Source organism: Corvus brachyrhynchos, unplaced genomic scaffold, assembly GCF_000691975.1.
Source record: "Corvus brachyrhynchos isolate BGI_N302 unplaced genomic scaffold, ASM69197v1 scaffold237, whole genome shotgun sequence".
Lineage (NCBI taxonomy): Eukaryota > Metazoa > Chordata > Aves > Passeriformes > Corvidae > Corvus > Corvus brachyrhynchos.
Window position 1 is genome coordinate 2,054,397 of NW_008238959.1, and position 14,847 is coordinate 2,069,243.

The window sequence follows — 14,847 nt, forward strand, 5'->3', positions numbered from 1 at the left end:
GAATTCAACAGCACAAACTGGCAGAAGATGATGGCAGCACTTGGCCATTAAAGGCTTAAACTGGTGCCCAAAACCTCCTCTGACAGTAGTGGCACACAGCAGAAGTCAAAACTGAGTACATGAGCTCGGTTCTGGCTGCTTCATACATTCTGATTTATTTCTACTTCTTTGCACCACCCTTGTGCCACCTACTTCATAGAGGTTACATCAGGTCCCCTGATTTAAATGTGTGGGAGAAATGTTCTACATGCAAACACACATGGACACACACACACTCAGAAGAAGGAGACAGCAAGCTCTAGGGACATTTTTATTGATGATAATACTTGAAATGTTTCTAGCAAGCAGTTTCCAGCCCTTCTCTTCCTTGGTGAGAGTGGTGAGAGAGAAGATCTACCTTTCTCAAACTCTTCAAACACCTGAATGTTCATCCACCCACAGAAAAAGTCCAGAACACAGAACCAAAGGGAGGTCTCCTGGGGCTTCCAGTTTTCTCCCTTGTGGCTGGAGATACTGCATCCTACATGTTAGTGAGGTTCCCCCTAACACGGCAGATAAACGAGCTGAACATCAGTTTGAACTGAGCTCAGCTGATTTGTCCTCTGCCCTAACTGGAAGACTGTCCCAGGGCCACCTTGTCCTCCCTGTTGGGAAATTCCTTCCAATTTTCGGCCTGAATTTTACACATGGGTAGTCTATGTACATTTGCTCACATGCCAGCATTGCATTGCCCTTTGACTCAAATAGCTGTGTTTTTTTGGAGCTCCAGAGCCTTTTACCCAAGCAGCAACAGTATTCCCTGGCAGGCTTTGTTTTCTCTCTCAGGGAGACTAAACACACTCTTGTTGTGTCCTTCGAGGAGATAGTTCACATAGTGTAGGAACATGCAGTTAAGGTCGTTTGAACAGCCTTGGGTCAGATCTTCCATGAGGTGGACTGGTATAGCCATAGCTCTGGAATTTCTCTGTGAGTCCACACGGAGCAGCCACCATCTGTGATACAACTTGGAGAAGTGGCCGGGGACTGAGCTGACCTCGCTCTCCCTCTTGCCAGGCTAACTCACCGCTGCCAGCAGCCCTACTCATTAATGGCTTTATGCAATTAAAAAACAAAATATCTGTACTAAAGTCCTGGGGCGGGGGGTGGGAGGTGGAGTTGTTGGATTTATCTCTGCCCTGTGAAATTTGTTCAGGAGCAGAAGGCTGCAATGAGGCTCCCAGCATCCTGTGAGCCCTGAGTTGAGCCATGAAGAGAAAAGGGAGCGTGTGGTCGATTTTCATACTTTGCTGAATATGAAGGCGGCAGTTTCTGTAGTGGCCTAGCACCTCCAAATGTTAGCAGTACCCAGCCTGGTTATTTTTGCATTATGTAGGGAAGTATGCTCGAAATCTCTAAGTATACGCATATTTAAATTGAACTCTCCAGCTTATGAGAAAGCTCTGCTATTTTCCGTTTCCCAGTATCTGATATATACTCTTAAACTCTCCTGAAATTGTGAATTTTGATAGGGATTAACTGGTGGTGTCAGACATAGGAATGGAGTTTATGAAATTGATGTTTGTCAGGAGAAAGTGGAAAGGTGAAATACACATTTCCCTTTTCTAAAGTTGGATTGATGACAGTTGTTTGGAAGACAGGTAAAATGGAACAGCGTGGTTTGTAATCTGCAGTTTTCCAACCAGACTCTGGCAATCTTGAAGAGAAGTTTTCTGATTACAGAAGTTGACAACAAAAAATGAGGGAATAAAAAGTAATTTATTGGAGATTGCTATAAATTACTCCGTACCAAAACTCTTTATACTGAATGAACAAATTATACACTCCCACACACAGGTGCAGGAAAATGCCAGAAGGTCTTGAAACCACAAGAAGACTTTTGAGGACAATGTTACATACAGAGTTACCAGACCTTAGCTGAAATCCTCACAGAGGCTGGAGCTGTTGTGAATTTCACTGCCTACACTTCTGCTGGCAGCTGCTACAGCTACAGCAGGAGGCATCAGGCTGCCGTACACATCCCCGGAGCTGACTGAGTAACCGCAGTGGTGCTTGGAGTGTGTTAATTCCTGCTCAGCCTCTTCTGAAATCTGCCTCCCCCAATTCTCACAGATTCCTTTAAAGCCCTCAGGGATACACTGTTATTAGATGTTTCTGCAAGGGAAGGGACAGATTATGGGCATCAGCTGATATCTGTGGCTTTTCTTACTCTTTCATTATGAATGTAGAAGAGAGGACTAAGTCCAGCTTTGATTAATATTACTGCCTGTTCTGTTCTGTTCTTCGTTTGCATTATACCACTTCATTTCTGGTAACATCTTGGTCTAGCTACAGTTAATATTTGTGAGGCAGTGCAATGATGTCTTATTTGTTCTAATTTTTCAGAAATGTCTGCTGCAGTGGCATAGTAAACAGCTTTTGTAGACTTTTACCATGAGCTGTACTCAAAGGGATTTTTTTGGGGTTATATCAAATAAGCAGTGAACACTCAGTTTCAGTTTTGTTTTCAAAAATATTGCAAAATAATGTGCCATCACTAAACAGGAATTTCTTAATCCCCAGTCCTTGACTACAGAAAAATTGACTGACAAGTCAGTTCTGGGTGAAAAGCTGAGATGAGCACTGAGAAATGCTAGTGTGCGGAAGATTATATTTATACTTTCTCTGCTATAAGTCATAATCAATGATGCTGCTAAATGTTCATCTGTGTTTCAAGAAGGTATGAATCACTTTAGTGATTCCAGCTGACATGTGAAGTTGGGGAGGGGGCTTAGAAAGGAAGAATTTAATGTCCTTCAACCCTGCAGAGTGTTAGGAGCTTACTCAGCTCTCTAGTAGGCTGTTTTTGTAGTAAGGGAGAATTTTTCTGCAGATAACAAAGCAAGAAACTTATTTCAATGTCAAAATGCTGAAACAGAAGACATTTGCTGCTGTATGTGTAATTCAAAGACCAGGAGATGGATGAGCAAAGGGACCATTTCAAATTAAACAATATAATAAGAATAACCTTCTTTCTAAAGAGAGATTGAATGTTGTCATATGGAAACTGTTCTCAAAATAATAGTTTATCAGTAAGAATTAATTTCATTTTTTTAAATGCTAGGTATGCACCTGTGCCCCTCATTCATATTTGCAATTGCCACAGCTAGAGGAACAAATTGGATATACAGATAACAAGGAACTGAATTTCATGCTGATTGCTGCTCCAGCTGTGAACTTGAGCACAACAGTGTGTGCGTGTTCCATGGCAGTTGTGCTCATCTTGGTGTGTAAGGCCTTCAGTGTAGTGAGGTATTTAAGATGGTGCTTATTCAGGGAAACTTTTACTTTTAAATGTGTTCTTATGTTGAGGATACAATTAAGAACTATTCTTGAACAGGGAAAATTCCATTGCTCAATGCCTGAAATATGATTTAAAGGCTGTAAGTGATCTTACAGTTGCTCTTTTTTTTATAAATTCAGTAACACTGGATTCTTATGACTTACTTGCACCTACAGCTCCCTAAATAATTTTCAGCAAGGTTTGATCTGTATTTCCGATTCCAAAACCACTTCCATACAAGTAATATCAACACTACTACATGTTCTTCAGCAGTGCACTTCAAAGCACGATACAAACATAAGTGTAAATATTTTCATAGTACAGAGAGAGGAGAAAAGAGGGAAGTACCTTCTTGGCTGCACACTAGACGCCTCTCAAGGTGATAGGCACAAGTCAGGTCCCCGTGCTCTGAAACTGGAGTACCAGGCTGTGAAACTTCCTTCTTGCTGAACTAGAGTTCTGTCTGGGCAGAGGGAGGGGCTGGAGCCAGGTGCAGAATCCCGCTGTAAGGTTGTTCAAGTGACATAGATTCTCACTTGCAGTACTTGGCCACTTGAATTTCAGTGTCTTGTAGAGCTAAGCTGTATTTGTTTTCAGCAAGGCAGGGTTTTCCTCAGCCCTCAGCAGCAGTGTGGTGTGGAGATCCCTTGATTACACAAATGTTTCCTGTTGTGACATGCACAGGCTGGGCTCTGTTAGCATTGCAGTTAAACAGTCAGGAGGTGCAGCTTCCTTAGCAAATTTTGGAATTTCTTCTCCAGGACAAACTTCTTGTTCCCATCACATGAAGAAAGAAAGGAAACAGCAGCACCTCCATTGCAGTTCAAGGCAGTGAGCAGCTGATCCTGAGTTAACCGTACGGCTGAAAGCCACGTGCAGAGAAAACAAACTTGAGGAAAAGGAACACCAGCTTTGTTATACCTGGATTGATTACAGGTCTGTGTTATCCATTCTAGTGTTATATTAAATGCTGTGTTAAAATTAAACCAGTATTTTACAGATTTTGCTTTTAATTTGTGTTGATACTATTTGCAAAGCCAGACCTTGTAATTGCCAGTAGACTCAGCGACCCCATACACTAATCCTCTTACTGTGTCTTTGACTCTTCCATTTTAAGCTATTTGTTTTGTTTGTTTGTTTTTTAGAGAAAAAGAGCTTTGCTGCCTGTTAAATATTAATGCACTAAAAGATTCTCTTCCAGAACTTTATAAATCCTTCCTTGCAATTATTTCTTTTTATCTTTCTTGCTCATATGGTGTCTTAAGCCCTTTTTGTTTCAGAGCTCTACAACTCCTCAAGGTACAGTATTCATCACTACTGATAGAGATGGATTAATGTGGATTCATTAAGCTGCAGCCAACACAGTGACTTGAATGTAATGGTTTTACATAATGCCCTAAATAGCATGACTGGCGCATTTGAAGTGACCCAAGAGATTCCAACGTTTTTGGTATCAGCTTTTCATGAGGTTAGTCATCTCCCATTAATTCCCTTGTAAATATCTTAGAGGATACTGTCTGTTGTTTAAAGGCTGTGCATAAAGGCCTTTCATGTGAGACTGAGGATATGTTTCCGCCATACAGCAGGTTTGGCAACAAAGTTGGCTTAGAAAGGTCGTGCCCCTACTCGCTGGTATTTGCCTCTTCTGCGTGGTGTGCTGCCACTCCAGTGTGCCAGGATGATGGGAGCAGCGCTGTCAGCAGGGTAATGGGAATGTTCTGCATTAAAACAAATTGCGCCTGAAGAATCTCAGGTATCCCTTTAATACAGTAAGAATCTGTCACATAAATGCAAGTTAGTTATTTGTGAATGGCATAAGCATTGAAGTGAGAATAGCATAGGGGAAGCTAAAGCCTCAAAATATCTGTTACTGATGAGTTATCCTAGTACGGAGTGCTATGAACAGCTGCATCTACAGTACTTTACTTGAAGGATAAACAAAGATCCACATTTTACCCTTTGAAGGAGCCTTTCTAATTTATTTCTTCAATACCGAAGGTGTCTCTTGTTAAGAGTAAACATAGAAATCCTCAAAGGAAATTAACAAAATAAAGCCTTATACAATTAAAATATTGGCAGGATCAACTTAGAAGTTAATACTAAAATAACTCACTGTCACTTCTGTGGCACCCCTGGGAGCCTCTCAGAAAGGCTTCCAGGAAATCTGTACAGAACATATCTGAGCTGTCTTTGATGAAAATGACTATAAGGAGTTAAATCTAGGAGAGTAGGGGGTTTGTTTTGTTCCTTAGCTATTCTAGTGACAAAATGCCCATTGACTTCTAGGCTGGGAGCCATGAACTTGTGTGCAGAATCACTTTCATGTGTCATGTCAGCAGCACATGAAAAGGTGCCTCGGCTTCAGCCCTCCACCCCTCCCTTGCACACTGGCTCAGCCATTTCAGCTGTGACTGCGCAGTCACAGGGCTGTGACACGCATGAGATTAAGAGAGCTCTTTGTAACACACTGGAACGATGGGAATGAGCTTGATATTCATGGGTGAGGCTAAACCAAACTTCCAGGAAAATGAGTCTATCATTTCACCGGCAGATCACGTGGCTCCCCGTACGGTAACCCACAGTGGGGGTTACTGTGATGCCCTGCTCTGTGCTCTCTGTCAGTCTGTGGAGAAGCTGGCCTGGGACAGTGCAGAAGGGAAGCCATAGGAAAGGGAGAACAGCTAATATTTTGGGATCCGGGTTTGACTGAAGTGAAAGCCTGCATTGTTAGCTTCGCAGATGTTAGTCAGGATACTTCAAACTACAGTCAGGTGTATATAATTGGCATTGAAACTCTTTCAGAGGCAGCATCATCCTGCTTTTGGCTTTCCAAAGGTGTCCTTTGTTGCTTTCTAAGTGCCAAGAACAAATCTGAATGCTCTGTGAGACTCCACCTGATCTGGTCAGAGCAAGGGTAAACCAGGTTCTCCAAACGGATGTGAATTCTCATTGCTAGAGTAGAATAAGCTCGTCGTTTTCCCAAGCTCATACATGCCCGGGCACCATCACTGGTAGCATGTTCTCCAAGATATTCGGTGCCTGTGACCTAACTACTCCACAGATCAAGACATGCCTTGGGGTTAAATTTTCATCAGCCTCTTGATAAGGCAGGCAATGAACCCATTGTGAAAACCCATTGGTGGCCCCCACGCAGTTGGGAAATGCTGTGTTTGAAAGTCAGCTGGATTTTTAGGAACACTGTTTATGCCAACAGGTACTGATAACCTGCTTTCATAATAATAGCACAAACTTCACTTTCCAACAACCTGACATGCTTCTTTGCCACACCAAACAGATCTGTCCTGCACCAGAAGTGGATCTGGAATGCTATACTGCCAGGAAGCAAAGCTTTCCAGCATTCTTTTTCTGACCAAAAAAATGGTGGTGCACACGGTGAAGAGTTTACTTGCAGAATTGAAGAGACAGAGGGATGGAGCTGCCTTGGTACCTGTGACTGTGAGCAATCAGGCTTTTGAAAGAAGCCCAGCATGGTGGGGTTTTCCGTGAGATTGGTCCATAGTACAGCACACAAGAGCCAGCCAGAGAGCTGTTCTCCACAACGATTGCAGTCAGGCTGCTGGCCAGGGTTTATATTCACCACACAGCTGGGCTGCAGGCATTTCTGGATCATAGCCAAGTATTTTGTGTCCTACCATTCTTGGCTGCCCTTTTATATTTTCTTCATATCAGATCCCAGCATACAAGGAACTTGGAGCAGATTTTTAGGTGGCTGCTGGAAACCCATTTATCACATTATTCCCCACATGGTGGCATTGCTTGCAAAAAGTATCCACGGATTCCAAGTGTGTGATGTTTTGTTCTCAGGTGCTTTAGCCAGAGTTCTCCTGCCTCGAGGGAACAGGCATGCCTTCTCCTCTTCACTTACTCTGAGATTGAATGCTCTTCCAAATCAGATGGACCATGAAGGTCTCTGAGACCAGCAGCCAGGCTCAGGGGCCCTCAGGGAAGCTGTGTAGGAACATGCAGAAAGCAACTACTAGAAAGGCTCTACTGACTCTCCTTCTGTCGTCAGTGGTGTGGACCAGGTGTCAAAGGAGCGGTCACATTGCTCTGGAGCCACCATGGAGTGACAGAGGTCAGGCAGGCACAAATGCATGCTGCTCCATGACCATCCCTGAAAGGATGCACTGACTGAAGAAAGCCAAGGAATCTGGAAAGCCTCTGTATGAGATGTCTAATGAACACATCTCATCAAGAGGAAGTATTGGTAAGTAATGTGCATTACAGTGGATGACCTCTGGACCTCCTCAGGGGGTCATCCTTCCAGGAGCAGGGTGAACGTCAAAGTGAGATCACATCACCCAGGGCCTCGCCGTGCACAAAACCTCAGTGAGGCAAGACCTGGCAGGCTGGAATTAGCAGGCTGAGTCACTCAGCCAGGAATCAGTTGTCAATGTGGTCGCTGTTGAACGAGTGTAACGACAGATTGTCAAATACCTAAACAAGGGCTGCTTCTTGGCAAGAGTCGAGATACTGAAATGATTTGTAAATCATCTGCAGGATTTCCTACCTACATCTTTTCAGCAGCAAAAGTGGATTAGACTACTGGTCCTTCTAGATAGCATCCTGTTGCAAAGGGGTTGTTACCACACACTTCAAGGGAAGATGAAAGGACAGTGATGGTAGATGGTGTGGGACAACCAGTCTCGGAAACCTATTCCCAAACCGTTGCAGTGGTTGGATGCTGGCTTTACCCCAAAAGCATGAGTATAAATCCCTTTCAAAGCTCCTGTTTGTTTTCATGCGTATATTACCAGTCCTCTTTTGGCTCCTGCTGAGATTTTGGTTGTGATGATACTAGGTTGGAAGGATTTGGCTGAGTAATTGCATGCTGTGCAAAAAATTTATTTCCTTTTTATCAGTTTTAAATGTGTCCGTTTTCAATTTAATTGAATATTCCTTTTTTGTTTAAACTGTGGAAGGGAAACCAGCAGCATGTATTTGTGAGTGGATTTCCTGGACAGGGGCTGGGATTTGTTTCCCTCTGCTTCAAACCAGGAGAAAATCACAGCAGAGTAGAATACGCAAATTAAGGGTTCTGGTTAATCAAACTCAATAGTAATTTGGAACAAAAAGAAAGTCTTAGGGGATTTAGTCCTTACAACACACCCATATTTTTTTCTCTGCCTCGCTTCCCCCTTCTTCTTTCAGGAATGATTCAATACAATATCTTGTGAGAAATCTATAAATTTCTAATTGAGCAAGCTACTGGAAAGTCTCCCGGCTCATGGCAGGGAGGTTGGAAATAGATGGTCTTTAAGTCCCTTCCAATCCAAACCATTCTGTGCTTCTATGACTAAAAATCAAGGCAAAAATCAAGGCAAAATCAATCAAACTCCTTAACCCTACTGCTTTTTTCAGCTGTAAAACAGTCACCAGACCATCCTTTATTCAAGGGGCTAATTAAGTATGATCCCTTTTTCTTTCTTGGAAAGGTTATTAGAAAAGAACCCAAGCAATGTCTTTGTTATATTTTCACTGAGAAAGTTCCTTCTTTGGCAGAGGAAGGGTAATTGTGATAGCAAGCTGCTTCTGTTCCCAAATTCCCTGATGTGCTGGGGTCATGTTGCATATTTGCACTCTGCTTTAACAAGGAACAACAACAGAGACAGAAGGGCTTATTTTTGGTGTCACTACATTTAGAGCAGATGTTATAGGCTCAATTATCCTGGTACTTCAGCTGTAACATTGCATTATTCTCTAAGCTCCGTATCCTTGGCTGAAATTGTTTTGTTGGAAGACACTGCTTTCCAAAAGCTGGTGCTTCTGCTCCCCCACTTAGTATAGCCTGGCAGCTACCTTCAGGAAGCAAATTTATCATTTTGGATTGCTTCTGCACCGTAGCTACAAATCACATTGAATGTACTGCTGAACAAAACATGTTTTGTAATGTGGAGCATCTGCCCATTATAAGAATATCCAGCATTTTAACACCAGATCATTAGTCACCAAGTGTAAATTGATAGGTTATCAAGTTCTGCATATTTCAGTCAGTGTTCAAATAAACCCCACTTGTGTAATGCAGGAATATTTTAAGTTCAGCATCCTCACAGTATAGGTATCTCCATATATAACAGTGTTGTGAAACAGAAAGACACGTCCTGCAGCTCCTGAATCACAGCTTTGAAATGCAGCATGACAATTATTTCATTTTGAGGCCAATGGTGATGAGCTCTGTGAGCATGGCGAGTAATTAGAAGAAATAGGGATCACTTGACTCATCTTTTCTTCCTGCCTTTGCCAGGTCTTTAAAGATACCATTTTCACCATCTAAAGCCTACTCTGTTCATTTACTGTATCTTATTGTTCTGGAGTTATGTTTATGAAAAGGGACTCTACATTTTTAATTTAAAGGTTTTTTTTCTCTTTGAAGCAATGAACCTGTTTTAAATGCTTTCTGGAAAGGTGATGTTATTCAGAATGAGTAAATGGAGATGAAAATAACTGAAAATAATGAGTCAAGCCAATAAAACTGGCAGAGGAGTCAGCCAAATGGTAGCTTAAAGAAGGCAGATCACATATTAAAAAAGAATTGAATCATTTTCTTTTTAAAATTCAACTAGACACACAATTCCTTATCTCTGTCACCTAACATTTGCCACATCTTCTACTTTATGAACACAAACACTTTGCTTGGTAAAAAGGCAGAATCTTTCACTACAATGTATAGCAAGATGTGGCTGTTTTACACTGTTTCTGTTATTAAGTAGTGTTACAACAAGAGGGGGCTTGTTAAAATTTTATTGTTTTAGTAGCAGCATTCTCCAGAAAAAATATTAATATATTTCCTACACCGGGACTGTCTGAACAGATTATCCAACAATTACATATTAATTATTAATCACCCAGTGCTTCGGAAGCCACCCTGTGGCTCTCTAGTGCAGGAACTCTACTGCTTCTGCAACCTAATGATATGATTTTCCCAGCTGCGGTGTTGCAGTGCTCAGCCAGACGGAAGGTTAATGACAGAGGGAGACATAAAGTTATAGGGATGCCTAGGGTTATACCTCACCTTGCTTGGAGGAGGTTATGAAACAGTAACCTAAACAAATTCAGCAGGCAAAATACAGAAAACTAGTTAGATGACAGATTATAGTTAGGATTGCAGTGGGCATGTGTTTTAAGTGGTCTGTATAAGGATTAATGGAAATACCTAAAAATAAGCAAATAGGGAAGATCTTCTCCTCCCACATTCCCCAAGAACACCTTTTCTGAGTCCATGTTTAAGTGACAAGCCTGAGAACTGTGATTTGCATTATCTGTACACATTCTTGGCTGTACATGGCTACCACTCAGGAAAACAAGATTGATTTCTCATTCTCAAGCACATTTATAATGTCTGTGCAAATGAATGTAGGGCATATTCTGGCTAGATCAATATTTATGCAGCCTACTTTAGAAAGCAAGGGAGTTGCTTCTGAGCAGCAGGGGATCTTGTAATTCCTTTTCCTATGGTTTCCTCTTTTCCTTGTTTTCAGTGAAATTTGTTTGCATAATGCTCCATGCTCGCAGACAATTAAAGGGAGTTTTCATGAAAGCCCCTCCAAAGGGCCGAGCTGCTGCTGGCCCCAACGCAGCGCCTGTGCCTGGGGAGTCCCTGGGGCGGAGGGAGGTGTGGGTGAGCCCATGGAGCTGCAGGTTAGGCCCGTGGCAGCAGGTTGGCCCCAGGAATGTGTGGCTGTGGCAGGCTGTGCAGAGGCAGTGAGGGTTTGTGCTGCTCCCCACAGGGACCGGGGGCTTTCCTCGCCAGCTGGAAGTGGAGCTGGTGGCTTCTGCCCCCTCCCTCCAGCTCCATCGAGCCACTTGTCTTTGGCTTTGCGCACTTCATTCCACTTGCGAAGAGCAACAATTAATTATCCTAATCAAACCCAACTGCAGAATATCGAATACTGTGGTTTGTTTCATTCTTCGAGGTTCACCTCTTTCGTGCACACATTCCCCATTCCGTTGTCACAGCTAATCTCTTTCATTCATTTCGAAATGGTGGGCAGGGGGCCAGGGGAGAACGGAACACATAACAAATCAAAAGGCAGTAGCAAAACATTAAAAAGAGCCAAGCTCCCAGCAGTATGCCAGCATCCATGTTTGAAAGGATCTTCCTAAACAGCTGTTTTCTCACAGCACAGCTTTCATTTTGTTGATGCTTAGGAGGAAGCAACTTCACTGACCCGCAGACAGAAGGTGGCCTTTGTGAATAACCTTTAGTTTTCCTTCTGCCATATTTACCAGATTTTTTTTTTTTTAATCTGACTTGATTAAACTCAAGGGCCTTCAAATGCCCCTGGTAATGCAAGTTTCTGCACAGTGATGCATGTCTTTGGAAATTAATTGGGAGATGATTACAAGTAACTTTACAGTATTGGTATCTTCTGATTCACTGTCAATTTAATTTGCCATCAAATAAAATACACTTTATGTATATAAAGTATTCCCTGCAAGCATTATTTTTTTCTAAAGAAGCTCTGCCATGATGCAAACATGACAAGCTCTAGGCTATTAAATCATCTTGATTTCCATGGCCATAGCACTGAAATGCAGCATTAGCAAATACAATTTATTGAATGCCTCTGTAGTAAATAGTTCCATTTTTTTCAAGTGACTAACTAGGCAATAAGAACCCTGTCACTTCTGTGTTGACAAAGTATCTTAGTTACTGAGTAACTATAGAGATGTTTTCCTTATGCTTGACGTAATTATCAAAATGCCTTTCAATAGCTGGTGAAAATGTTAAGGCTCAAAGAGTAATTCCTAGAGTGTAGTTCACTGTTTGCAGAGACATACAAATCAGAGTGGCACAGGCCAGCTATGCACCCGCAACTAAAAAGATCTTCAATGCATTTCTTCTTGCCGTCAGTCCATTTGGAGCAAACTGGAACATCTGAGGCTGCCCTCCAAATCAAGTTTCAGATTCGGTCAGCCTCAGGCACACGGCCAGGAGAAGAGACAGCCACAGACACCCTAGGGCATAAGTCACAAATTAATTTGCTTCCCTTAAAGCTCCAGCTGCTGGAGTTCTGTGATTAGGTAAGGACTTACACTCTGTGTTGGCTTGTTCAGAAAGAGGGGTGCAATTGAAAGTATGTGCAAAGCTTGCCCCAAGAGCCCCAAATCCAAAAGGATACTGGTTTTGCTACTTCCCTGAGCTGTAGGCAAATCTTTCTTCACAGGTCCCCGGCCTGTGCTGTTTTAGTACTTAGGGGTGGTTCAGATTTTGCCCTGCTGCTGTTAGCTCTCTACAGATCTTTACTCTTGGGAGCCTCTGGCAGACATCCCAAAGCTGGATGTGTCCTATGGCCTGAAGAACATGGACTAGTGCACTGTGGTGGGGGACATTTCCTGCTTGGCATTCATGCTGTGCTCTGCATGGGTGATTTCTCTCCTGTAAGTGATGCGTAACATGTAGAATTCCAGCCTGAGCTGTACTCAATGAAAAATGAAGGCTGAAAGGGATCCCAGTGGGATATTTACTGTCTCTTACTGGCTTAGGGTATTATAGATACCATACAAAAATATTACTTACTGTATAATGTCAACAATAATATATAAACTGTACCCATGTTGTTCCAACAGGTTGTCTTTTAGATATGCAGTGATGGAGACTCCATCACCTCCATGTCTGGCTGCTGTCTGTCCTCTGCCCCACTGCCCTGACCAGCTATAATTATTTCTCAGTGACTAACCCGAAACTGCCTTGCAGATAATTGCCTTCCGCTTTGCAGCCCCACATGTTGAAATACCCTTTTTTCCTTCTTCAGGTGGAACAAGGGCAGTGCCTTTGGACTTTCCTCATAGGTGATGTTCTCCAGGCCCCCTGTTAGCCACAGGACTGCCCCTGTGTCCAGCTTGGGGGGGCTCTCAATCTGGAAGAGCCATACCCCAAAACCACTGCCTGACTTCCAGCAGGGTAGAGGAAAAGGGCTTGTGCCTGCACCTTGTGAGCCATGCCCTTGTTGGTACATCCCAGCATGGCGTTTGCCTTTGTCTCAGAAACACGGTGCTTCCAGGCTTTAGCTCACAAGCCAGCTTCCTGCCCAGTAATCTGCCAGCCAGGCTATTGCCTGGCTGGATTTGTCCATTGCTCCTGCCTGATAGCACCAGCTCATATGAACTTGTCCCTGTTCTGAATTGCGCCCTGTGTTTCCCCCCACCCCAGGACAGCGTCCCCTCAGTGACAGCAGTGACAATGCCAGCCCTGGCACCAGCCTGCCCTGCTGTTCCTGGTACAGCCACTGCGCCTGCTGTCACTCCCCCTCTTGCTACAATTTGACAAGCCTTGTGTCACCCTCTTGTAAATTTCTCTTTTGAGCTTACTTATGATGAGAATGGCATCAGAGACACTGTCAAAACCACTTGGAAGCCAAGATATGTGACATCTACTGCCTCTCTCCTTTCTGTAAGACTGATGATTAGCCATAAAAGGAAATAAATTTGCTTTAGCTCATTTAGTGCTCATTCCTTTTATCATCATGTGTGAACTAGTCCATATTTGATTCTATGCTCCAATATTTCCAGGGCATTGACATGAAGTTTTCTCCTTTGCCCTCAGTTTTAAAGGCAGCCACCCTATTTGTCCATCTCCATGACAAGTCACAGGTTGACTCATCCTCCATCAAGTCTGATAGACAACTAACTACTCATGGCCCAAAGGTGCCATTATCCAGGTCTTCAAGTATCTGAGGTCAAAGTATCGCTGCCAATTTGCAAATAATTAACTTCTACATGAACTCTTTCCTTGTTAGAATCATCCATCTTTCCCACTGGTGCTGCTGGTGTTTGTGTTACCCACCCACATGCAACTGGTGTTTTGGGGAAGAAAAGTAGAAACTAAAGGCACTAACCACTTCTACAGAAAGGAGCGTGATGAAAGCATTCCTGTTTCAGGAATTAGAGATCATAGAATCATAGAATTGGATTCCTGATCTGATTCACACTGGAATGTGGTTCCCAGTGTCCCTTGATAATCCCCTCTCGGCTTACACCTTGGCCCTTGCTTGCCTCTTCATGTTGGGGCAATGCTTTGTACGTGCTGCCTGTTGGCTTGCCGGGCCTCCTCTTCCTGGGCATTTCCCTCCTGTGCTGAGGATGGAAGACTGCAACAATTAAGGAGTAAAAAGTTTTAGAGAGCAAATAAGTGAGTCATGCCCTGGTACATGTTACTGTAAATAAAATGAAACAGTAAATCAGCAGATTTCATGGAAACAGACTTGGCTCATGGAGCCAGCACAAGAAATTTGTGCATTCGCAGATCCACCCAGGCGTGGCCATCCCTGGTGCCCAGTGTCCCACCCCAGCTCGCAGGACTGATGAGGCCAATTTCTCACAGTGCTGTTTGCATTGAAAGGAGTCGGTTCAGAGTGAAAAACACTCTTCTGCAGCATAAATCAGCCCTACAGAAACTCGGTGCTCAGCCATACCATTAATGCCAGAGCTGTTGTGCTGCTTCAAAATGGGGAGCAGGGACATTCCCAAGGCAGCACAGGGAGAGACAAGGAGAGGGCAACAGGAAT

The 14,847-nt window shown here is 43.2% G+C and overlaps 1 long non-coding RNA gene across 2 annotated transcripts in view; it reads left to right on the plus strand.

Annotated features, from left to right (window-relative positions):
* Positions 1-202: 202 nt before the first annotated feature.
* Positions 203-14,847, plus strand: part of LOC108447724 — a 24,343-nt gene continuing 9,698 nt past the window's right edge. Inside the window, exons 1-3 of one of the 2 annotated variants that reach the window (XR_001863400.1) lie at positions 203-4,255; positions 4,600-4,787; positions 4,903-7,547. This is a non-coding gene — a long non-coding RNA (uncharacterized LOC108447724). The remainder of the gene's footprint in view (positions 4,256-4,599; positions 4,788-4,902; positions 7,548-14,847) is intronic. The other variant, XR_001863401.1, reaches the window with a different exon arrangement.